Raw genomic sequence first — 25,859 nt, 5'->3', positions numbered from 1 at the left:
TTGCAAAGAGGTATTAAGTCCCAGGTCTAGGAGTTTGGAGATGAGTTTGCTTGGAATTTCTGAAGCATGCAGCCTTCTGTGTAAAGAGGCACGGAGGTAGCTCGCCTTCCTGACTGCACTACAATAACATGTCTTAGTTGGGTGTTGGTTTGCAGAGAAAATTTTTCTAATATGTTCACACTGACAAAAACTATATGAGGCTGTAGTTTGGAGAGTTGGGTCTAACTAAAAATTTGTGTTTTCTTTAAATTACAAAGGATCCCTCAGCATTTCACATGTCGCTGTTGAAGTGTAGAACAGAATTTTAGGGTTGCGGGTAAGATTTTTTTTAAAAAGAGGTGAATCTCCAAATGCAAGAACAGAAGGCCATTCGGCCCTTGACTATTCCATGGCCAGCCCACAGCCTCTACCATTGAGGGTACATGGGAATGCCACTGTAGGATACCCCTCCATATCACACACCATCCTGACTTTAAATATATTATCATTCCCTAATTACCACTGGGTCTAAATCCTGGAATTCCTCCATCCATGGCACTACAAGAGAAGTTCCATCACATGGACTGCCGCCAACGATGCCCACATGAAACGAATAAATTTTAGAAAAGAAATTGTTGGATTGAGTCATATCCTGATTTCATTTATCTCCTACTGTGCTGAACACTTTGATATACTTGAGTAGCAAAATAGCTTGCTTTGTGTGTTGAAAAGTTCAGTTCAGGAGGAGAGATTTCCATTTTCCACTGCCCTGTTTGTGAAGAATTGCCATCGCAATGGGCAGCTGATCACTCACGGGCAGACCTTCATCTGTGGGGTTTGGAATCCCAATGCTGAGCGTTGAAGAGGTAGTTGGGCATTTTCTCATCCACAGGAAGTATTGAGTTTAGTGCCACCATTCAGTAGTATGACCAGGGTTGAGTGGCTGTGTATGGAGAATTTTAGTTGTAGCTGAACTCTGGTCAATAGCTAGGAGATCAAAGTAATAACGTTATTGACTAGTAACACATCTAAATAACCACTGTACTTAGAACTGAGAACAACTGCTGTTACATTCCAATGTGATGTACTGTGCAGCTTATTTTAAATGAAAATTCAATGTGCCTTTTATATGAAAATCATGGTTTGTATTCCTATAGCACCTTTTCTAAAGCAATGCATGAAGTATAATCAGAATTGTAGTGTAGGAAACACATCAAGTTCACACCAATAATAGCATGATAATGGCCAGATCTTTTTGTTACATAGAAACTTAAAAAAAAGGAGCAGCCATAGATTGTTTGGACCTTCTGGCTGCTCTGCCATTCAGTATAATCACGGCTGGTTCTCTGTCTCAATACCATATTCATGCTTTTTCCCCATATCCAACTGATACTGTATATCTCCTTAAATATATCGAGCAATTTGGCCTCTACAGCCCTTGGTAGGAGTGAGTTCCACAGGTTTACCACTCTGTGAAGAAATTTCTCCTCATTTCAGTCCCTAAATGTCTTGCCCCATATCCTGCAACTGTGACTCTTAGAACATAGAACAGTACAGCACAATACAGGCCCTTCGGCTCACAATGTTGTGCTGACCTTTAAACCTCACCTAAGACTATCTAACCCCTTCCTCCCACATATTTTAAATTCCTCCATATGCTTATCTAGTAGTCTCTTGAATTTGACCAATGTACCTGCCTCCACCACCGCCCCAGGCAGCGCATTCCATGCCTCAACCACTCTCTGGGTAAAAAAACCTTCCTCTGATATCTCCCTTCAACTTCCCACCCATTACTTTAAAGCCATGCCCTCTTGTATTGAGCATTGGTGCCCTGGGAAAGAGGCGCTGGCTGTCCACTATCTATTTCTCTCAATATTTTGGACTCTTCATTCTACGTACCCCAGCTCAGGCAGCATCCTTCTCACATCCTGTCTGGTCTGGTCAACGCAAACCCCAGTCAGAAATCCCTCTGTCCCAGCTAAGGGCCTGAGGACACCAGATTTCTTTCCCTAAAGTTTATTGGTGAATCCAGTAGTTCAGTGGTCTCTGTTGCTGAGACTAGCCTTTGGTTTGATGGGAATGCATAGAAAAGTAATAAAGCTAGAATATATATTCTTATTGCTATACCTCTTATTAAAATTGAACATATTTAGACTTCATAGTTATTTTTGGTCCAGAGGTGGAAGGTATTCAGATTCTTGAGCCTTGCATTTACTCATCCCTAAGTCGATTTGGTATCCAACGCCTCCATTTCTGGCAAGTGCAGCATTTTTCAGCTTTGCGGAAAGCACTGGGTGTTTCCAAGTTTATTGCTGTGCTTGGAGTTCTCCAACTGTGGGTTGAAAATTGCATTTAGATTCTGTGATTATCCATTTGGCAGGCTACCTTATCAGATGACCCTGAGATCACCAGGCGATTTTGATATGAAAGGGAAAAAATTGTGTACTTTTGGGAGTTTGTACACTCCCAACATTGTGCAGCACTTTATTCAGAATTTGCTTGGTAGAGGGAGAGTTTTTAAGGTTTATTTGTAACTTCTGTGTGCATTTGTTTCACTGATGAAGGGCTTGGGAGGAGGAGTTGGAGAATCACTCTGTTCCTGACACAGTAACAACTTGTCCTTGTGTTTAAACCTCTCCAGGGACAACTCTCTAACAATCCTTCTTGGCCTGTCACCACTCTTGCATTTCCATTTGTCTGACTCCTTGTTCAGTTCCTCTTACTTACCATTGGTGCTGTACCATCAGCTGCCATAAATTCCATTCTCCAGAACTTCCTGACCGAACTTTTCACCTTCTTCTACTTCCTCTTGAAAACCTTCATTAAAACTGGTATGGGCCAAAGCTTTGGTCTGACCTCCTGTGACTTGGTGTCACCGTCCCTTGTGATTCTACACAGCTCCTCAGACAGTTCTCATTTTCCTCCCTGGGAAAGCATGGCTGGGATTGGTATGATCGATCTTGAATGAGCAACTAGAAATCAAAGTAATAAATTCAGCAACAACTTCAACAGATCTGAAGAACTGCACCATGCCTGGACAGATCTCAACAGATTAAAGAATGTACAGTACATATGTGTTGTACATTACTTAGAAGCTCAGCTGAATATTTTTATATCCCACGGAATTCCTGTAATTCCTTTCCTCATCAACCTCTCTTCCTCGTGCCTTATCTTTTAATGGCATCTCTACATTTGCAAACTCTTCCTCCTCTGTACCAGCTCTGCGCTTTCTTCCTCTGATCTATCTTTTAATTGTTCATGGGATGCGGGTGTTGTTGACAAGTGCTGTATATATTGTGTACTCCCCAATTGCCCTTTCTTGGAGGGCAGTTAAGGGTCAACCCTAGTGTTTTGGGACTGGAGTCGTACACAGGTCAAACCAGGTAAGGATGGTGGATTTCCTTCCCTGAAAGAAGTCAAGGAAACCTGAAATGTTTTTTTGACAATCCACTAGTTTCATGGTTGCTATTGTTGAGACTAGCCTTTCATACCAGATTTATTTAGCTAACTGAATTTAAATTTCCCTGCAATCCTGGCGGAATTTGTCTTTGAATTATCACACAGCAGGTGTTTGGCTACATTCTTGAAATTCCTTGCTATATTTTCTTGTTGTCTATGTCTCTCTCTTTCTGATATCCTCCTTTAGAATTTACCACAAAAGCCATTTTGACCATCTTCTTTAGACTACAGTCATAGAGCATGGAAACAGACCCTTCGGCCCACCATATTCATACTGATCATCAAACACCCTTGTACACTAATCCCATTTTTTTCCTCTTGCATTTCCATTAACTTCCCCTACCCCTTGATTCTGCTGCCATCCACCTACACTTGGGGCAGTTTGCATGAGCTTATTAACTTACCAGCTAGTGTGCCTTTGGGATGTGAGAGGAATTTGGAGCACCCAGGGCAAACCCACGCAGTCACAGGGAGAATGTGCAAACTCCACACAGCACCCAAGGTCAGGATCGAACCTGGCTCTCTGGAGCTGTGACACAGCAGCGCTAACCCCTCCTCACGTTGCTGCTAAGGGCTGATACAAACTAATTCTGTACATGGGGACCTGCTATGCAATGCTGCTTCAAGGTGAGATCAGTGGTGGTGTGTGGTTATGTACCCACACTGCAACTGTAATCTATGGGATTGTGCCAATATTCCTGTGATTTCACTTGGCATGGAGTTCACCAACATAAAAACAGTACTTTGATCATGTTGCTGGAGGGGAAATCAGGCGGAGAAATGCACCAACCTAATGCTACACAGAATTATCACAAAAATGATCCGTTGTTGGTAACCACTCGACCTGGAATTGGAAGGGAGAGTGAGGTGGGAAGATCTAAAGAGGGGATGTCATTTTCTGAAAAGAGGTATTTTTAAAAATGAATGTTAACATAGGATGAATATCAATGAGGTAGAACAGAAAAGGTGAGTTCTTATCAGACATGGTTTGCAGTTTGAAAACTTCAAAGGGTTTACTGCTTTTAAAAGGAATAACATCAGTAGTACTAAAATATTTTGTTTAAGCCTCTCTTAAAAGATTAAGTACACCAGGTCAGAAGGAGGCTAATTATTCTACTTTAAACAATTGCATTAATAATCTTTTGCTCGTCTTTCTCAGCACTTTCCCTGTCACCATCTCAGCACCGAATTCTTGGGATATCTTGGAACAGACAATTAATTTACCCTTGCCAGCATCATAAGAAATATTTTTAAAGAGATAATAAAAAGACACTTTTTCCTCTCTGCTAGTGAGCTAATCTTGAGAATAAACAAACTCGGTGGTGGTTCAGTGTGTAGTACTCTCACGTGGGTCAGAAGATCATAGGTTTGTAATCTATGCTGGCATATGTTGCAGTACTGAGGGAATGCTGCACTGCCATTTTTCAGGTGACTTGTTCAAACAAGATCCCATCTGCCTCTGAACAGTGTGGAGAACCTTTTACACCAACTCAAGAGGAAGTGAGCTTTCCTAATGTTTCAGCTTGGCATACATCTCTCATTCAACAAGTAGCAATTTTTTGGGATATTAGCTAGTTATGTGACCTTGATGTTTGCAACTTGTTGCTACATTTCATGTATTTGAAGGGTAATTTACAGATCATTCTGTATAAATGTGATTTTGATGTTTTTTACCATAGGGCTAGCTATGAATCCTTTAACCAGGCTGTTGTGGCAGGCCAGTCAATTGCATAGCAGGTGCATAGTTATCTGTTCAAAACTTTTCTAAGTCTGCAACAGAAATATATGAGAAAGTTTCTTTCTACAAACACATCCAGCTAATTGCACTTTCTTTCACAGAAGAATGGGGATATTGATTAGCAGTAGTTTAGACGGTGAAGAATTAAGAATACTGAAGGGCAACTTGCTCCAATATCTCAATAAAAGTTGATGTCTCCGGAAGAGGAGGAATAAAACTGAAGGAGGAATAGTAAGACAAGTTAGCAGAACATGAATTGTGATTTTTTTTTAACATTTAAATAGTTTCATGGACTGAAGGATCTGAGAGTTTCCATTTTCTAAAATCTTAATGTTGGTATTTGAAGTATTTACATTGTGCTCTCGGCATGAGTGAGTTAGTACAGAACATGGCCTCACCAGTTAACAGTATGAGAGAGGCTAATTTGCTTTTGACTCCAAAACATGCAGAAAGAATGAACCTTTGCGTATTTTTCTTTTTGGTACTGTCAGTTCAGGCGCCACAAAGGCTGAGTAGAATCCATGTTGCAGCTCTATAAGACTATGTTAGACCACATCTGGAATATTGTGTTCAGTTCTGGTCGCCACACTATAGGAAGGATGTGGAAACTTTGGAGAGGGTGCTGAGGAGATTTACTAGAACACTGCCTGGATTGGAGGACACGTCTTATGAGAAGAGGCTGAGCAAGTTATGGCTTTTCTCCTTGGAGAGATGGAGGGTGAGAGGAGACTTGATAGAGGTATATAAGATTATGAGAGGCATAGACAGAGTGGACAGCCAGCATCTTTTCCTCAGAATGGCAATGGCCAATACTCGAGGTCACCTGTTTAAGGTGGGTGGAGGAAAGTTTGGGGGATGTCAGAGGTAGGTTTGTTTTTACACGGGTGGGTGCCTGGAATGCACTGTCGGTGGGAGTGGGGTGGTAGGGGCCGATACGATAGGGTCATTTAAGAGACTCTTAGATAGGCACATGGATGAAAGAAAAATAGAGGGTTATGGGAGGTGAAGTAGAGAAGGGGAGAGATAGAACGTGGATAAGGTTGATATTAGGTCGGCACAACATCGTGGGTCGAAGGGCCGGACTGTGCTTTACTGTTCTACGATTGCCAGCCGTATACCCTTGCAGTTGGTTCATGTTGTACCCTAGGGAGGCTTGTGGTGTGTCCTGTTAGTTTGCTGCTTCTTGGGATGCTTAAAACAAAATCAGTTCAAAGTGTTGTTAGAGGCAAAGGGTTGTTAACTTTGCATATATTCACCAACCTGTGTTGGTTTCCAACCCAAGAACATCTTGTATTTAGAACTTGTCTTCTAAGATTCTCCTCAGCAAACTCTTCCAGCATTAGAGCCCACTGTAGAGGCTCAGTTCCTTGCATATGATAAAGGCATGTATATTACCCCTTTGACCTACTGTACCTTCAGTTGCTAGGTTCCACTCTCTGGAACTCCATTTTCAATCCTTCCACCTTCTTTCCCCTCTTCTCCCTCCCTGCCCCCTGGTCAAACCCATCCCAATTTTCTTTGAAAGACACATTCTCTGCACCTCTTCTTCTATTCATTTGTACATCACCATTAACAAGGGTTTATTTTGTAATTTAATGTTTGAGGATATCTTGTGATTCATTATTTCCTATTTATTGGTGGTCCAATCTTTAAATCTATATACCACTGCTGGTTGCATGCTTCACAACTTGGAATCATGTTGCAATGATGTGATATCCACCTCATTTGAATCTTCTGAATGGACACCTTAAACTATTCCATAACGATGTAAAGTTGCTTTTGAAGTGGAATTGGATAAGTATTTAACAAATAAAGTAGTGTGTTTGAGGAAAAGGCAGGAGAACAGGTAATTTAGTGGGTAACAAGAGGACAATGTATTGGGCCAAATGGTCTCCAACTGCAGCACGAAATTCTATGATTCCATATATAATGGAGGACAAACTAGCTAGACAGTTGAAGAGTTGCAATCCTATCCAATGTTGCAAATATAAGTCAGCACCAAGATATGTTTACATTTAAAAATCCAGATCATGATGTTTGATGGCTTATTTGTGGTAATGAGGAATTTTTTCTTCAGAATAATTCATCATTAATACTTTTAAGTACCTTCCCCAATATTGGAGGCCATCACAACAAACTTGCACTTATTTCCTTTCCATGACCTCAAGATATCCCACAGCACTTAGCTCCAATTGAGTGTGGTATCTGTCGCAGTGTAGGAAGTAAGGTGGTCAATTCCCATAATCAGTAATGAAGAAATTAGTGATGTGATAATTATTGGCCGGGACCCTTTGAGAGAACTCCCTACTCTTGTTAGCAGTAGATACCAAAGTTCTTTTATATCCACTTGCGAGGAAACATGAGGCTTCAGCTTATCTGAAAGGCGGCAACTCCAACAGGTAGCACTGGAGAGTGTCAACCTGGATTTTGTGCTCTAGAACCTGCAACGTTCTGATCCGGGGAAAAGAGCATTCAATATGTTTGGGCAAAGGCTGGCTTTTGTCCTTGGATCCAATGACATACTGAACTCAGTGCAGAGGAGATACTCATCTTGAGCAATTCACTGGTCCTCACTGCCTTGTGTAGGTCAATTACTCACTGGGTAAACACAAATGACCCTTTTGGAGCCGCTGTGAAAACATTTTGTACTTGTGAAATGTGACGGCACCACAGGTTTTGAAAGTGCAAACACATTCCATCTTCGGTGTCTGTTTTGGCCTCTATGAGGTCAAAATGGATGTGTTAATAGTCCAGGAAATTAGTGACATTTAGGAGGTTTGTCTTTTATATTGTTGCGTACATTCTGAACAAACACATTTTCTCTTATCCTGTTTTAAGGAGCCAGTACGCCATTGGACTGTGTGCAACCTTCTGTTGCTCAAATTATCCTGTTTTACATTTTAATCTTTTTCAATTCTCTTTCTCCCCCCTCATCTGTGTGTTAGTTCTTCTTAGTGACAAAAAAATTCAGCGCTAAACAGGCTTTTTGGTTCATTTGTTTATGCTCTACACAAACCACCTCACTACCTTATTTCACCCCTTCAACTTAACCAACTTCTTTCTTCACATGAACTAGTTCTCTTAAACAAGTCTATGCTGTTTACCTCAACCATGCCATCTCTCAGCAAGTTTCTCCCGTTTACTCAAGGCAGTACAATTAATTGCTACAGCTTCTGAGGTTTTGTTTTGACTTTGACAGACAAGCTTTTTTTTAATATCCTTCAACAGAACTCACCCATCTCCTGTTTCTCTTTCCATTGCTGTCTGCCATGTACCAGATCACATTTGCATTATTTTCTGAACTCGGGAATTTGATCAGTGCAGATAACTGGCAACATTTTCATCAGAATTGCAACAGAACCAAAAAAGGCCAATGTGTATTTGAATGGAGCAAAACACCAGCAGTTTAATAGATTGGATAGCAATTGGTGTCTGGAGGGAACAGCATCGGAACTAAAAATCAGAAAGCGCTTTAAACATTTGGCAGGTCAAACAGCATCTGCAAAGAAGGAAATGGATTTGATGGTCAGGTTGATGACCTCTTGTCAGAAGTGGGTAAAGGTGGGCTAATGCAATTCTGTCCCTGATTGGGGAAGCAAATTTAAGTGTTGAAAATGAATCACTTGAATTATTTTAGATAACACTTGGGTTCAGTGATTTTATTTGTAGTAAAATTTGCATCAAAATGCTGCACTGGTGAATATTTGTACTACCAAGGTGGATATGTTTTGCTAGTAATTGGTTTACATTTCCTGATCTTTGTGGATCTTGGATTCAGTCACATCTACATTGTACCTTCTGCTGCATTGACTCTTTGAAGGCTATAACTTATTTCAATAGATTGTGTTGAACCATATTAGCATGGAGGAAACTGTTGTCATTGCATTAAATCACAGAATTAAAATTGGTAAATTGGCTTAGTATTGTCACATGTACCAAGGTACAGTGAAAAACGTTTTATATGCCATCCGTGAAGATCATTTCATTACAACAGTGCATTGAGGTAGTACAAGGGAAAACAATAATTTTTTTTTAGATTTTATTTACAGCGTGGTAACAGGCCCTTCCGGCCCAACGAGTTCGCGCCGCCCATTTTAAACCCATGTTAACCTACCCATATGTCTTTAGAACGTGGGAGGAAACCGGAGCACCTGGAGGAAACCCACGCAGACACGGGAGGACATATAAACTCCTTACAGACAGCGACGGGAATCGAACCCCAATTGCTGGCGCTGTAATAGCGTTGCGCTAACCACTACACTACCGTGCCAACCCTAATAGTAGAATGCAAAATATAGTGTTACAGTTACAGAGAAAGTGCAGTGTAGGCAGACAATAAAGTGCAAAGCCATAACGAGAGACTTTGAGCAAGAGTCCATCTTGTCATACTAGAGGACTGTTCAATACTCTTATAACAGTGCGATAGAAGCGGTCCTTGAGCCTGGTGGTATGTGCTTTCAGGCTTTTGTATCTCCTACCTGATGGGAGGGGGGAGAGGAGAGAATGTCCAGGGTGGGTGGGGTCTTTGATTATGTCAACTCCTTTAATGAGGCAGCAAAGAGTGTAGACAGTCCATGGAGGGAAGGCTGGTTTCTGTGATGTGCTGAGCTGTGTCCACAGCTCTTGTATTAAACAACACAGTAATCTGATTTAGCATCGTTTTCTCGTATTTTTAACTCTTTCTAATAAATCTAAGAATCTTGGATGCCTTGTGAAGCTTTCTTCTTGATATCCTCCTAGCTTCAAAAGGTAGTGTGATACAAGGATGGATAAAATTAATATCAGTCACCAGTACATTCTGAGGGGCCAATGTCTTTGGTTCTCATAGGAATCCTGTCCCTAGTGTTGTATCACTAATTTATTTTTTGCCTAGAAATTTATTCATGTTAGATTTTAACCTGGCCGTATATCTGAAGTTGGTGTCTTTTCTCTGCAAGCCCAAGTAGAGGGCTTAATTGAACATTGTAACATACCTAGCCAATATAGCCCTTGTGCCTCTCTTCCAGACTTCATGAGTTTATGGTGTTGCTGGTGATCAACCAGGCTACAGAATATATGTAGTGGACAGAACTGTGACCCAGTTTCTGCTCTGGATGGCTATGTAACAGAGCAAAATGAAGTGGGTATTGGCACACATAGGACCAAGTTATTAGGGTTTGCATGCAGCACACTCATGTTTCACTGTTAGGTTTATTATATGTGGCACTGACATTTACATTTATCTCCACGTTTGTGGAAGATGCCATCAAGTAGGTAATCTCTCCTTTCAGCAGAAAGATTGTGGAATTACATGATTCCTCACAACTGCTCCTCTTTCCCCCAACCACTTCACTACCCGATTAACTCCTTGCAGTGTCTGTTCAGTGTCTATTGCCTCATTTCTGAGTGTACCTCCAATGTGTCGCTCTGGTGAGAGTAGTTGCTCCCCTTGCGTGCCGAGTTCTAGTGCATTTATTCACGAGCCCTTTTCTCTCTCTCAGACTGCAGTAATCTCATTGTTACTCTCTTAAACTTTTCTTCCATTAAACCTGCCATTATTTCTCAGAGAATATGTCTATTATATAGAAAGAAAGGGGCTGCATGTAATTTTTATTGGGGGGTGGGGAGGGGAGAAAAGACTTCAGTTCAATTGGGATTCCTCAATTCTCCAAGAATGCAAGTTTTGTAATATGCATGTACTGGATGTAAATTGGCACTTTATCCGAGGTATATTTTTCCCGAGTATGAATTTTAATACTGGGATCTCTAAATTCACTGCATGACTTTGATAACGTATTTTTCCTTTACCCTATTCTCTCTCATGCCTTGAGATCTAACAGTTCAATTACTTCATCATTTGGCAAAACCTTTGTTGCGTTTCTTCAAAGCTTGCACATTTCTAAATTAAATAACCATAACTCTCTGGAACCAATCCTTGTAATTAAAAGCTGAATGGTTACCATTTTCTGTGAAGCCTTGTTACCCTTCACTAGGTGGAGAGCATAAAACTTGAAGTAATGTTCCACGTACAGATATGTCTTTTGCACTTGGTCTTGAAAATGGTCAATATTTATGTAACACCTTTCATGTAGAAAACAACATGCATTTTATCAGAAGAGGTGAAATCAGAAAATGCACGCAGAGGAGATGATATTGGGAAGCTTTTCCAAAAGCATGGCCAATGAGGAGCGTTTTTAAGGACAAATGCCAAGCAAGTGGGGTGGAGAGTCAATGAACGGAAGAAGGGATCTCTAGTGTGTAGGCGTATGTCTGGCAGTCTTCAAATGCTTGAGTTAGATTAGGACTTTGCCATCCATTTCTTGAGCTGGTATAAATGTGTCTGGAATTTATAAACACAAGTGCTTCACCTGTTACTTGTGCTCAGTCTTTAAATTGGCCCAAATTGTTCACCTGCAACCTCCACTAATCTCCATACGTTTCTAACCCATGTTATTTTTAATGATGGTTGTAGTTGTCCTTAACTGAAGCATAGATATTGCACATCCGTAATCACAATTAAGATATTTCACCTATGTCTGGACCCCATTTAGATTTACTCTTACCTGCCGTCTCTGTGATCTTGAGCGGCTATGTGTTCAATACAGTACAGGAAGTCCCCGGGTTACGAACGAGTTCCGTTTTTGAGACTGTTCGTAACCCGATTTTGTATGTAACTCGGAACAGTGTCCGCGCATGCGCACTTGGCCTAGGGATCGCAGCCGCACATGTGCACTTGGCCCAGGGTTGGGCCAAAGAAGGTGTACTGCCGCCGTGGTAGGATCAGGGGCCGGGCCCGCTTATGAACTGAAGGTTGTTAAGACCACGAAGGTCGGTTCATATGTACGGGTGTTCGTAAGTCGGGTGTTCGTAAGTCAGTGACTTCCTGTAGTTGCAGGAAATGTTCATCTGTGGAGGGAGAAACAGTTAATATTTTAAGTTGATGAGCTTTCAACAGAATTAGAACGTTAGAAATAAAACACGTTTTAAGGTACAGAGAAGGGGGAGGAGTGGAGAGAACAAAAGGAATGTCTGTGACAGGGTGGAGACCAAGAGGAACTGAATGACACAAGTGGTGGTGCTGGCTGAGAGAGGCTTGTTAATTGCACCTGTTCTGTCTGGAAAGATGGAAATTAGAGATGAATGCGAGGGGAGAGAATAAAACTGCTGGAACTGAAAGGTCCAGTTGTTGGAGATACACAGCACGTCAGGCAGCATCTGGGAAGAGAGAAAAGCAAAGTTACAATTTAATACTTTTTATCAAAACTGGTCAGTTCTGATTTTTAACTGGAAAGGGTGGTTATCTGAAATTGTGGAATTTATTGCTAAGTCCTCTGTGGTGTAACATACCTAGTTAGGAGATGAGATATTGTTCTTTGAGCTTGCATCGAGTCATTTTGGAACAGTGTAAGAAGCCAAAGACATGGATCGAGAGGGAGTGGGATGGAGAATTAAAGTGACAGGCATCTGAAAGCTCACAGTCACCCTTTCAGACCAAACAGAGGTGTTCTGCAAAGTGGTCACCCAATCCAGAAACCACATTGTGAGCACTGAATGCAGTGAACCAAACTGGAAGGAGTACGAAGAAATCACTGCTTCACCTGGAAGGAGAAGCTTAATAATTGTCCCGTACTTAAAGATTAACATGTTGGGAGTGGTGGCTTACAGACCACATATTTCTCTTTTAAACGTCTGGATTGCATTTGGAAGAGAAAATAGAGAGAGAGAGGTACTGAAGGAATATGTTTTCAGTACACTGGATTTGCCAGGAGAAGCTAAGAATTTGCACCATCTCATTTTTTTTTACCTTGGGACAGGAAAGTTAGTGTCAACTGGATCTCTTTTTGTTTTATAGTTTTGAGAAGTAAACATAGATGATTTTATGCTGCACTACAAACTTTAGCTCAATAGTGAAGTGCTGTCAGACCAGGGAATAAAGCCATATTCCCAGTGTCTGATATTTCTTAAACAGGCCAGAGGCAGCTTGGAGCAGTAACTGAGCATAGAATTCCTCCTTCATTGACCTCGTGAATGGTAAGCACTGCCCTCCTTCCATTCACAGTGTCACCGGACTGGAAATTTATGAAGTTATTAAACAGAGTTTTCTAGACAGAATGTCTGTTCTCAGGCTGCTACCATCCAAAAGAACAAAAAAAACAACCACAAGTTATCAGTGGGGTTGAAACCATTGTCATTTATAACCTTCGGAAGGATGCATCAAATCAGATGGATGTGATGCCTTTACATTTGAACTGCAGCTGTTGCAGAGGCTGAAGAGGGTAAGGGGTAGACCTGTTTTGGTCTGTCCCTGGAAGGCAGAGTAATCCTGCTTCCAGACCATGCTTATTATCCTACTAAAAATTAAATCATTTATGAGTGTCTCTCTGTGACATACCCAGTCTTGTAGTACTAGCTCACTGTTAGAAAGGTGCAGAGGCTTGAGTGAATTACAAAAAGCAGAAGAACCCGTTGGCTGCATAGACACAGTGAAAGCTGGATTGAAGATTCAATCAGAGTTGGAGGAAATTTTGAGTCTAACCCCCTCACTGGGGAATTGTCCTTTGCCTGCTTGTGACAGGGCTCTGAGGTAGCAAATCTTCTTTCTTTTTCCCTTGATATATATTAGAGTAATTATTAAGTAAGGCTACTTTAAATTAGTTTGGGGAATTGGAGTATCTTAAGGCACCAGCATGATCAGTGAATAAATGATTATGTAACAGATATCTGGAATTTTAAACTAGAGCATCAGCCTTGTCTGTGAACTTTATATCCTGAGTTTAAATGCAATTAAATATTTTGTATCTCACATTCCTGGAGTTAGAACTATGGTGGGTTAATGAATACACTAATTTTGTATTTATTGCATTGGTTTAAAAAAACACAGCCTATGTTTTATTAGTATAAACAGGACTGATGTAATGGCACTGTCTGCAGTAAGTGGAGACCATACTCAAAGAATCTTTGGGTCAACTAAATGCTCAAGTTACCGGGTACAATGAGGTTAGCCAGGGAATTTTAGTGGACCATTTGCCCATTGGGTGTGGTGTTTCTGCTGAACTCATTCCCGCCCTCAACAAACCACAGGCAGGCATTTTGCATGGATAATCACTGGCTGTCAACTGCCTGTGGGGGATCCTGCCCACACATTTCATACGCCTCCTGAAGCCAGCTGTGGCAGGCTGTTAGCTCTTCGGGCTGAGGTTATCTAATTTGATGCAGATCAAATATTGCACATGAGATCTAGTGGGGCAATTGCTCTAGTTTTGCACAGAGCAACAAATTGGATTTCAGCATAAAATCTTGACCGGTGCCTCCAGAACTGAGGGAATGCTGCACCAGTGATGGTTCTGCCGTCGGATAAGACCGCAAGTCGATATTGCTCTGTCTTTAAGAAATGTTAAAATTCCTGAAACACTATTTGAATTTGACGGGGAAGCTCTCCCAATGTCCTTTCCAGCATGTTTATCTTTCACCATCAAGAACAGTAGTTTGTCTTTCATCTTGTGTAATTTGTGGGATCCTGATGTTTATAAATGACAAGCGTATTCATTTCTAGTAGTGCCTGTACTTCATTTCAATCAATAGCGATATATCTGAAACCGTGCATTTTTCTTTCATTTATGATACATCTTTGAAATGTTCCAAGTATTCCTGCTCAACTCCTCCCTTCCAGCTCAACCAAAGGGAAAAAAATTAAACTGCATTTAAAGGAATATCCAAAATAAGCTTTCAATTTTCTATTAACACTTCTCAGGGTAACTTGACTGCAGTGATGTCTGTAACTTTTGCCAACATTTTGCTTTCAGTGCAATGTCTGGTCCAACTTGTTTAAGTACACAATGTGTTCTAAGAGGCAGCCTGTAAGGGACTGTAAGCGCTGTCTATTTCATGAAGCCCTTTGGTTGATTCATTCTGTTTGAAGTGTGACAGAGAGAGCAGCCCCATGGGGTTCCAGGAAGAGCACCAGAGGAGCATTACTTATTTTAAGCTTTCTTCCTTGACCCAGCTGAAACCAGTTGGCAGCATCAGTTGCATATTTGAACATTCTGCATTTAGATGAGTTACTTTGAGGATGGCAATCTAGAGAGGCTAGGAGGAAGCTGAAATACTTTCTAAGATAAGCAACTGCTATATCGCCTTTTCAAAAGCTGTAATAAAATGCCATTTTGTTTTCTCTCTTCTAGACATTGCACATTTGAAATGTGTTCTGTTAGTATAGATTATGGATACAGCCTGCAGCTTAGTGGGAGACTTCATTTCAGGTGACCTGTGGTGCTATTTATAGCCAAGCTGCTTAACTCTAGGAAAATGCACCATTCACAAGAGTGCCACTGTATACTTGATCAACTGATAGCCTCTGGGAGTGGCTGGCTGTGGATGTACCCCGATCACCTTGGAACGTATAGGATCCAGTTAGGAGGTTGAGCTATTTGGGGATTCATATTCACTTCACTTTCCCCAATAAACTGCATCCCCAATAAAACAGGATTGAAAGAACAGCCAGAGAGCAAAGGTTTGCCACAAGAACATTGTATTTAAAACGATAAGGGACTTGCATTTCTGTAGTGTCTTTCACATCACTTTCTTGACATCCCAAAGCACTTACATTGCATTTTGAGATGTAGTCACTGTTGGAGAGAAGGCAGCAGCCAATTTATGCACCGTAAGCTCCCACAAACATTGTTGTGATAATGACAAGATAATTTGTTTTCCAAGTAAATGAATGATCAGTATTAGGCAATTGGAGAGAATTCCCCAGTTTTAAACACGGAACATAGAACAGTTCAGTACAATACAGGCCCGTCGGCCCACAATGTTGTGCCAACATTTTATCCTGCTCTAAGATCTATCTAACTCTTCCCTCCCACATAGCCCTCCATTTCTTTACCATTCATGTGTTTATCTAAGAGTCTCTTAAATGTCCCTAATGTATCTGCCCCCACACACCCACCACTTTCTGTGTAAAAAAAAACAACTTACCCCTGACATCCCCCTTGTATCTTCCTCCAATCACCTTAAAATTATGCCCCCTCATGTTAGCCATTGTCTCCCTGGGAAAAAAGTCTCTGATTGTCCAATTATCATCTTGTACACCTCCATCAATTCACCTCTCATCCTCCTCCTCTCCAAAGAGAAAAGCCCTAGCTCACTCTACCTGTCCTCATAAGACATGCTCTCCAATCCAGGCAGCATCCTGGTAAATCTCCTCTGCCATCTCTCTAAAGCTTCCACATCCTTCCTATAATGAGGCGACCAGAACTGAACACTTCAAGTGTGGTCTAACCAGAGTTCTATAGAGCTGCAATATTACCTTGCGGCTCTTGAACTCAATACCACGACTAATGAAGGCCAACACACCATACTCCTTAACAACTCTACCGACCTGTATGGCAACCTTGAGGGATCTGTGGACGTGGACCCCAAGATCCTTCTGTTCCTCCACACTGCTAAGAGTCCTACCATTAACCTTGTATTCTGCCTTCAAATTCGATCTCCCGAAATGTATCACTTCACACTTTTCCAGGTTGAACTCCATCGGCCACTTCTCAGCTCAACTCTGCATTCTATCAATATCCTGTTGTAATCTACAGCAACCTTCTACACTATCCACAACATCACCAACCTTTGTATCATCGCAAACTTACTAACCCACCCTTCCACATCCAAGTCATTTATAAAAATCACAGAGCAGGGGTCCCAGGACAGATCCCTGTGGAACACCACTGGTCACTGACCTCCAGGCGGAATACGCTCCATCTACCACCACCCTGTCTTCTATGAGGGAGCCAATTCTGAATCCACATGTTTTCTTTGGATTGTCCAGTGAGGATATTTTATCTCCACACAAGGCCAGATTTGATGTTATTTTAATATTCCACCTGCAAGATGGCACCTCTAGAATTACAGAATTCCTTCATTACTGCACTGAATTACAATCATGTGTTCAAGTCCCTGGAGTGGGATTTGAATCCATGTCCTTCTGCCTTGCAGGTAAGCCTGCTACCACTGAGACACTTGATACCACAGGTTGTGCTGTCAAAACATTTTTGCAAAGTTCCATTAATTCTGAAATGTTTTATCATCAAATACAGCAACCAATATAATATTCGTCAGTACACAGAAATTATGACACCTAAACAGGCATTTCCCCAAACTACACTGTTGTTGTTTCTCATCAGCATGCACAGTGATTCTAATTCCATGTGGTTGCCCTTTTCCAGTTCTCTTTATCCCATTTCCATCAATCAACTGTCTGACATGTTCTTAAATGTTGACCTGATCTCTGCTTTAATCATTAACTCCAGTGTTCCATTCCACAGTTGTACAACCCTTTGACCAACCTTTAATTTGTACAAGAGAAGTTTCTCCTGCTCTGTGCTCTCAATTTTCTTTCATTTGGTTTTGTATCTACATCCCTCTTGTTCACTCCACACTAGGTGTCTTTCTTGGTGAGTTGTTTGGGACTGAATTTGTAAACATTTCGAACTCTACAGTTAGCATCCATTCTCCTTGATTGGTTTTGCATTTTCCTTTCTGTATAAGGCATAATTTTGTCTTTGGACAAATTTAATAATTCTGAATTGATATTGGTTTTATTTTATTGATGCAAAGAATATTGAAGTGAGACTATCCAAACACTTTAACTGGTAGCCAGTATAATATTTTCTGATCTGGACCCCAATTGAAGAGGTGGAACCTAGTTTGTAGACTACAGCTATTTAGGCTTCTGGAAACTGGAAAATGTGCATAATGTATCTTAATCATTCCTCGAGGTGGCATAGGTAAAAGAATAGGTTGATGGAAATATCGGTTGTTCAGACTTTCCCTCTAAAGTCTTGCTGACTATTATGCCAAGAATTTTTAATCTGTTAATTGCTTTAGGTATTGGCTGGTCAACATTCCATTTTGATGTTTGTGACTGTGGGTATAAGTACTTATGACCTTTGCTAGTGGGGCAATTAATTCCTCTGAGTTTTTTTTGATCTTTAGGGTATCCCTGTGTTTAGGGGCTACATCTGATATAGTTAAGCAGTACTGCTGACACTTTAAATGCTCTGTTTTTTTGCTGGGATGTTAATCATGTTAAGGGATCCTTCATTCTGTAGCTGATTTCCTCAACCTGTCAAGTCGATGTGAAATACCACATCAGAAAGAAATTTTGTCTGTGTTAGCCTGCTGTCCAAGCAGGAAGGCTTCTGTGGGGTGTGGTGAAAGGAAGAGGTTCTGTTCACATACAGCCTTTCATGTTCTCAGGGGGTTCCAGAAGCACTCCATGGCCAATGATTTTTGAAATTAAGCCATGGTTTATATAAGCAAATGATTCAGCCAAGTTGCAACCAGCAACATCCTGCATGTGATTGAGCAGTTCATCAGTCAGTTAGTTGAGAGAGAGCAGGGAACTGCCAGTCCTTTGTAAGAATCTTTTACACCACGTAACTAGTTTTGTCTCATCTGAATGATGGCACGTGCATTGATCCGAAGTCTCTCCACATTTTGTATTGTTGAAGCTTGAATCCATAACCACCCAACTCGAGCAGAATTGCTTCCGAGGATTTGCTTTGTCATCATTTGCTTCTAAATTAAACTTGGCTGAAGTAGCCTTCAGTGATTTGATTTGGGTCTCATCACACCTCTCAAAATGTATAATGGATTTCTGCAATTAATCACTGAGTGCAGCAAACATTTCATTGGCAAATGTGAACCATTCACTGCACCACAAGCTATCATCAAGATGATGAAAGACTAGTTAATGTGTTTGTGAAATGAGTGGGTTGAGAAATGAATGTTGTCTTGTCCCTCTTCACTCTAGCATTTGATCACCCAACTCATTGTGATGCTGAGGTGTCAGATCAGAAGTGCTTGTTTTTAGCACTTTGGGGAATCTGAAAGATACCATGCAATGGTGAGTTCATTCTCTTTTTGATGGTGGAGATTGCACAAGGGTTGTACGGCCTTCATGGGTCGAATGGGCTTTTATGTAAGGGGTGGAACGGTATAAGATGCATTCCCTTTTCAGGCTAAACCTTTTCCTTGAGGTGTATAAGTCTTTTTTTTTCATTGCATAACAATGATCAATGAACATTTAAATGGTGTCTTTTCATTTCCATGTGCAGTCAGTAAAGTTTTATAGTTGTGATATTCTGTGAATGAAGTGGACTTGCAGTAAGTGAGAGAGGCACAAGCCTTGGATTTTTTTTATTCCCTTGCAACCAATTATAAGTTGTGCTAGTCTGAAAATAAATTACTCTGGTTTTTGAAATTTTCGTCATTAATACTATAAGTTTTTTTTTCCAGGTTGTTAGCCAAACTGAAATGTAGTTTGCTCCATAATTCTAATATTAGCAATTGGCAGGTAGATAAGAATGGCCCTTGTTCAAAAATAATTGGAGCTACTGCAGTCGGATAATGTGCAGCAGGAATATGTAAACACTGTGGAGTGTCACAGTTAAATATCTTTGAAGAGATTTCTGCAGAAAGGACATTTTCTCTTGGGGATGAGCAGTTAGTCTAATACTATCGCTAAACTTTAAATGTAATTTTAGCACTGTGCATGCTCGCATAATTGCAAAGGAGGCCATTTAGTCCATCTTGTGCATTCTAGCTCTTTGAAGAATGCCATCCAGTCAGCTCCATGACCCCTTTCTTTCCCCAAACTCCTGTCTTTTTCCTGTTTGAAAATTTAATTAAATTTCTTCTGAGTTACTCATGAACTTGTGTATTCTCTGCTTACCAAGTTTCTGATAGTTTCTGCTTGTGCGTTATGCACTAGTCCATTAACTTCCAGTATTGATAGCCATGTAAGAACCAGTAATTGCAACTGGGGTTTAACAACTTGCAGTACTCTCTTCCATCACATCTGTAATCTGTTTACATGTGAGTCATAGAGCATGGACACGGGCCCTTCAGCCCACTGAATCAGTGCTGGCCATCAAGAACCTATTTATGTTAAAATGTTATGAATTGCATTTTATTCTTCCCCACATTCACCTTGACTACACACCGCCTCCCCCCCCCCCCACTCCTGCCTGCCCAATTTGAACACTCCCTACACATTATGGCAATTTACAGACTTTGAGGTGTGGAAAGAAACTCGGTCACAGGTAGGACATGCAAACTCCACACAGCACCAGAGGAGCTACGAGGCAGCAGCTGAGCCTCTCTGTTCCCTAAATTTGGATGCTTTACAAATGGATGTAATGTACACCCGCGGCTATACTTGTTCCAGTGAGTAGTCGGAAGGTCAAATGTGTATCCCAGCTCTTGAATGTCCTCTGTGGGGATTTAGCTTTTGAATTTGGGCACTTCTACGTTGGCAGCTTCCCTGTGGGGAGTGAAAGCAGCCTTTCCTTTGTGTGGAAGGGTCATTTACTACTTTTTTGAAGAAGCTCACTTTAATTGTCCTGGCTGTTTCACTTTCAAGAGACCAACACCCATAAGCCTTGTGGTTTACTGTGCTATATTCATCTATCTTTAATCTGGGAGTAGGGTGGTGGTTACAAATTGTCTGCCTCCAAATTAGGAAAGCCAGATATAGCTCCAGGACTGGCACATGAACAGTTACTAGAATCCAATTTAAAAATGAGTGCTACTTAAAAGTAATGTGTGTTTTAAAATACTTTGGTGCACTTTTAGTGTTTGTTTGCCCTCTAAGTTCTAGCTAGGGAATTTAGCAGTTAAATCTAGACATAAATTCCCTATTGAAATTATTATGCCTTTTTTGCTTCCTGAGTAAACAGGCTTCAAGCTTGCTTCAGTTTGTGTGACACAATGGTCTTCAGTAATTGTGAAACCAAGCCATTAAAACCATGAAGGTCTGCACTGTGCCAGTTGAGGTTGGGCTGAGCGGCAACAGAGATGCTGTTGTTGACCTTCACTGGGTCATGGGAAAATCACCCGGGGTGCCTGCTGTCGATTACAAGTGGATGGATGTGGATGTGTGCAAGATCGAATTCGGCTGTGATGTCTGCTATCCCCTGCCACTGGTCAAATCAGCAAAAGGTTTGGGCCACTGTAACCCAGTTAGAGTTGGCACCTCCACTGAGAATGGGGCTAGTGAAAGAAGGGTGAGAAACATGGTGGTGGAGTAATTGAACCTTAACTCTTCCACTCACTGTCTCCTCATCCCTTGTTGGGGGAAAGCTAATCCCACCATGTTTTATTGTGTCAGTGAACAAGGAACAAATGAAACTTTCATCTTCAGCGATGTGCTTGTGAGCAGAGAGTCTTAAACCCATTCCCATATGTTTGGTAATTTTTCCACCAGTATACCAGCTTGCTGTCAGGCAAATGAATATTTATGTTGCCGGTGCATAACTCTGCTGTCAGGCAAATGATAACCTGATTGTGCAGCGAGTGGTGGCTGAAGGTTAATTAAGTGCTCGCAGTGTTCCACATGCGTAGGTCAGATTTATGGGGTCTATAGATTTTGTTTTTTGCTTTGGGATTTTATGACCTGTTGTCCGGTGGTGATTTAAAGCTTGGGTGTGCACTGCAAGAAGATCGACACCAGATATGCCGATATTAAAAGCTGTCACTTTAGTGCAATTTCTGAGCTGTCTTTCTCTACAGTTCCCATCTGCAATTCTCTCTCTTCTTCCTTCGTCGAGGTGAGGGGCAGAATTCCCATTTGAGGCACCCTGTGTCTGCTTGAGGCATTCAATGCAAATTGCAGCTCAGAGATGTGGAGAAAGACTCCTACTCTGCCCCAATGTGTTTCGGTTCTGACCTCGACACTATTTCCCCTCCAGCCATTCTGAATAAGGTTGACAACGAATGCTGGATCAAGGGCAGTTGTCCTGGATAAATAAACTTACTCATATGAAGCACTCATCATAAACTCAGAACATCATAGAACACTTTACAGACTGTACAACAGCAACTTTAATTTTAAAGTATTATAATGTAGGAAAAGCAACAACCAATTTTCATATAACCTGATCCCACAAACCAGAGGTAATTATTGTCCATAATCTCATGGATAATGCCCCTCTTTCTCTTTGAAACCGTGCAATGGGATCTTTTGTCTACCCAAGAGTTTAATGTCTGTGACAATGCAGCACTTCCCCAGTACAGCACTGGCAGCTGTAATTTTGTGTTCTAAAATAGATCTTGTGATCACAACCATGTAATGCACAAATGCTATCACTGAGCTAAGGTTGATTGTGTCTGTGAATTGGTGATGTAAAATGGAAATTTTTATCCACCCATTGTGTGTCCAATAAAAAATTCAAGAGAAACTTCTTTACTCAGAGAGTGGTTAAATATGGAACTATTTGAGTAGCAGAGTGATGCTGCAGGGAGTGTAGATGTTTTGCAGTTCCAGTGGCTCACGTTCACTTCTGACCTCTGGTGCTGTCTGTGTGGAGTTTGCATGTTCTCCTTGTAAACACAAGAGACTGCAGGTGCTGGGATCTGGGGCAAAAAACAAACTGCTGGAGGAACTTAGTGGCTCAGGCAGCATCTGTGGAGGTGAAGGGACAGTGGACATTTTGGGTTGAGACTTTGCATCAGGACTGGAAGTGTAAAGTGGAGAAATCCAGTGTAAGGAGGTGAGTGGGAGGGGTGAGGCAGGAGCTGACTAGGAGGGGTTGATGGCAGATGGAGCTAGGAATGGGAGGGAGGGCGGGCTGCAGATAGTGACAGAGGCGGGGGGAGCTGATATTGGAGACAACAACGGGCTGCAGATGATGTATAATCTGATAAGCAAGGTGGTGAGTGGAACCAGAAGAACAGCTACTTCCCTTCAACCATTCCGTTCTTGAACCATCCAGCACAACCCTAATCACTATAGTTAAGCAACACTATGATCATTTTGCACTAAAATGGGCTTTTTTTTGTTCTAATTGTGTTCTTTCTTGTAAAAATTGTGCATAATTTATGTTTTTTGTTATGTTTTTCTTGTGAATGCTGCTTATCTGATGCTCTGTGCCTGTGATGCTGCTGCAAGTAAGTTTTTCATTGCACCTGTGCACACGGACATGCACCAAACAGTAAACTCAACTTTGGGGGGAGGGATTCTGGGCAGATGGGAACAGTGGGGGAGGTGATAGGGGACCCAGTGGGTAGTGTGTGGGTAGCAAGCAGATGGAACCAGGTAGGGGAGGGGAAAGAAACTTGGAAACAGGGGTTGGAAGGAAGGGTGTGTGTGAGGGGACCTGGGTGGATCAGGAGGAGAGAGAAAGGAACAGAGAGGGTGCAGGGTTACCTGGAACTGGAGAATTTGGTTTTCGTACCATTGAGTTGTAGACTACCCAGGGGGAAATATTGAGGTGCTGCTCCTTTAATTTGCATTTGGCCTCACCCTGGCAGTGAAGGAGGCAGAGGACGATCAGGTCGGTGTGGGAAGGGGAGTTGAAATGGCTTGCAACTGGGAGCTCAGGATGGCCATTGCGTTCCCCTGGTAACTGCCCCAGTTCTCCCCCCCCGACTGCCCCAGTTCTCCCCCCCCCCCCGACTGCCCCAGTTCTCCCCCCCCCCGACTGCCCCAGTTCTCCCCCCCCCCGACTGCCCCAGTTCTCCCCCCCCCCGACTGCCCCAGTTCTCCCCCCCCCCCCCCGACTGCCCCAGTTCTCCCCCCCCGACTGCCCCAGTTCTCCCCCCCCCCCGACCGCCCCAGTTCTCCCCCCCCCCCGACCGCCCCAGTTCTCCCCCCCCCCCCCCGACCGCCCCAGTTCTCCCCCCCCCCCCCCCCAGTTCTCCCCCCCCCCCCCCCGACCGCCCCAGTTCTCCCCCCCCCCCCCGACCGCCCCAGTTCTCCCCACCCCGAAGATATGCCAGTCGTAAGGCTCATTGGCCGCAGTAAATTAACTCCAGAGTAGGTGTCTGGTGGTAGAATCTAGGGGAGGGTGTTATGAGCACGAGAGAGAGAGTCGGTCACGGGAAATAAATGGGTGGGATTCCTCTGAGAATCAGCACAGACTTGATGGCCAAATGGCCTGTTATGTCATAGGGGAATATAAACTAAATGAGAATGAAAGAGATAGAAGGGACGTGCTGATGGAGTAGGTTTGAGTACTAGAGCGGACTACTGGGACTTGTACAGCTCTATAAATTCTACGTATTTTATTCAGCCTTGGAAATCCATTGGCAATTTTTGGAAATAAAGGAAAATAAGCGTGGAGCTGTCTCTAATAGTTGACCGACCAACTAGCCCTGGAAAATTGCAACCAGTCATTTGTCTCCTTGGTTTCTGGGCGAGCTTTGCGCAGAATGGATGGATGTTGCCAATATGATGCCAGTTACAGCCTTGAATGTGTAATCCATTCTGCACGGAGGTCTCGGGTGTCTGGGAGAAGTGTTGTATAAATAGAAGTCTTTCCACCCCCTTCTCTTTGTACAGCCTCGTCAAGCTCATGCTGTTTGCAGGCAGCGAGGCAAATAGCTTTCAGCTCCTGAGCTTTCACAGGGGGGAAGAAAGAATAACTGAACTAATTTATGAAATGAAATGGCAGTTTATAGAGAAAATCTCATTAATCTGCAACTCCTGGCGCTCTTATGTGCATTCTAACCGTATCTCTCCGCAAGTTATGAATGTTGTTCGCTGCCAATCGAAGAATGAGAGGGGTTAGGTGGCCTTGCTGAATCCGGCTCAAGCTCCGAGTATCTGCAGGAGATTCAAAACTGCACGAAACTCCACTCCCGTGGTTTGTGCTTGTCCACGAGGCGTGGCCAAGCCTCGGCAAACGTCACGAAACTTGTTTTGAGTGGTTAGAGTACAGGACCAACGAAACTGATGTAACATAATCCCTGTGACTACAGGGAAAACATTGACCTCTATCTGCGTGGCTGCAAGGAGTATGAGGAAATATTGTCTCTACAAAGTGGCAAAAAAAATTCCTGTCCGTCTTGAAGACAAAAGCTGGCCAGTTTCTTAAAACGGAGACCGTGTGAGGTGAGCGCCCAGACTTTCATTGAAAGTTAAGCTTTTAAGATTTTCTTTTCAGATGTAGTCGGAGAGTTTATCTGTTAATGAGTCACTAATTAAACAGAGGGTGCCTCTGGAAAAAATAGAAGCAGGGCCCCAGCAATGGCCGGTGTTTTCAGAGACCTTGCACCTTCACTGTACAGCCGTGAGTTTTTATCGTAGGAATGGAGGTGAGGGAGTTTGTTTCAGATGCTGAGACTCGTTTGTGTGTGTGCCGCAATGAGTGGGTGAAATACGAGCTCGTCAGACCTTTTAAACTCCTTTGCAGTTGAGGGAATGCAAGCGAACTGCAGAGGAATATGCCCTCCTCTACACAGCCCTTTCGCTCAAACAAAACATTTCCTCTCTCTCGTCCCCCACCTCGACGCACACTCATCTCACCTGCACACTTTTACACACTTCTCCGCGCTCTCACACCTTACCCCGCCCCGATGTTCCTAATCAATCACATCGAGCTTTTTTCCAGTTCTCTGTTCGTATTTTCTACTTAAAAATTACTTCAATCCTCAGAATTGGTTTCTCCTAAGGGCAGTGATTTCTGATGGATTACAGGTCTCAGTTCGGTTCCCCACCCCAAGTGGCTGTTTATGTGACGGCTGGATAGTACATTTCCCCGGGCTATTGGGTCGGGGAGGGTAATGCAGCCAAGTATATTCCATTTCCAACCTGGATCCAGATATACAGTTTATTTGGTTTGGGTAGAAGATTTATTAAGACAGTTTATTGAGCAATCAATTCTCCAATATCTTCCTAACAAAATTACTGTCACTGAATTTATGACAG

At 42.3% G+C, this 25,859-nt stretch overlaps 1 protein-coding gene across 6 annotated transcripts in view; it reads left to right on the top strand.

Annotated features, from left to right (window-relative positions):
- Positions 1-25,859, top strand: part of pak4 (p21 protein (Cdc42/Rac)-activated kinase 4) — a 99,855-nt gene that overhangs the window by 24,344 nt on the left and 49,652 nt on the right. Inside the window, exons 1-2 of one of the 6 annotated variants that reach the window (XM_052044177.1) lie at positions 20,359-20,377; positions 24,911-25,043. The exons of 3 other annotated variants lie outside the window; for them this stretch is intronic. The gene's annotated coding sequence lies outside the window, so the exon portion shown is untranslated. Of the gene's footprint in view, positions 1-20,358; positions 20,378-24,910; positions 25,044-25,169; positions 25,247-25,859 lie in introns of those variants that run through there. 2 more of the 6 variants (XM_052044180.1, XM_052044183.1) reach the window with 2 other exon arrangements.

This window comes from Pristis pectinata, chromosome 35 (genome assembly GCF_009764475.1).
Source record: "Pristis pectinata isolate sPriPec2 chromosome 35, sPriPec2.1.pri, whole genome shotgun sequence".
Lineage (NCBI taxonomy): Eukaryota > Metazoa > Chordata > Chondrichthyes > Rhinopristiformes > Pristidae > Pristis > Pristis pectinata.
Note: the sequence above shows the minus strand (reverse complement) of the source record. Positions and strands in the feature narration are given on the sequence as shown.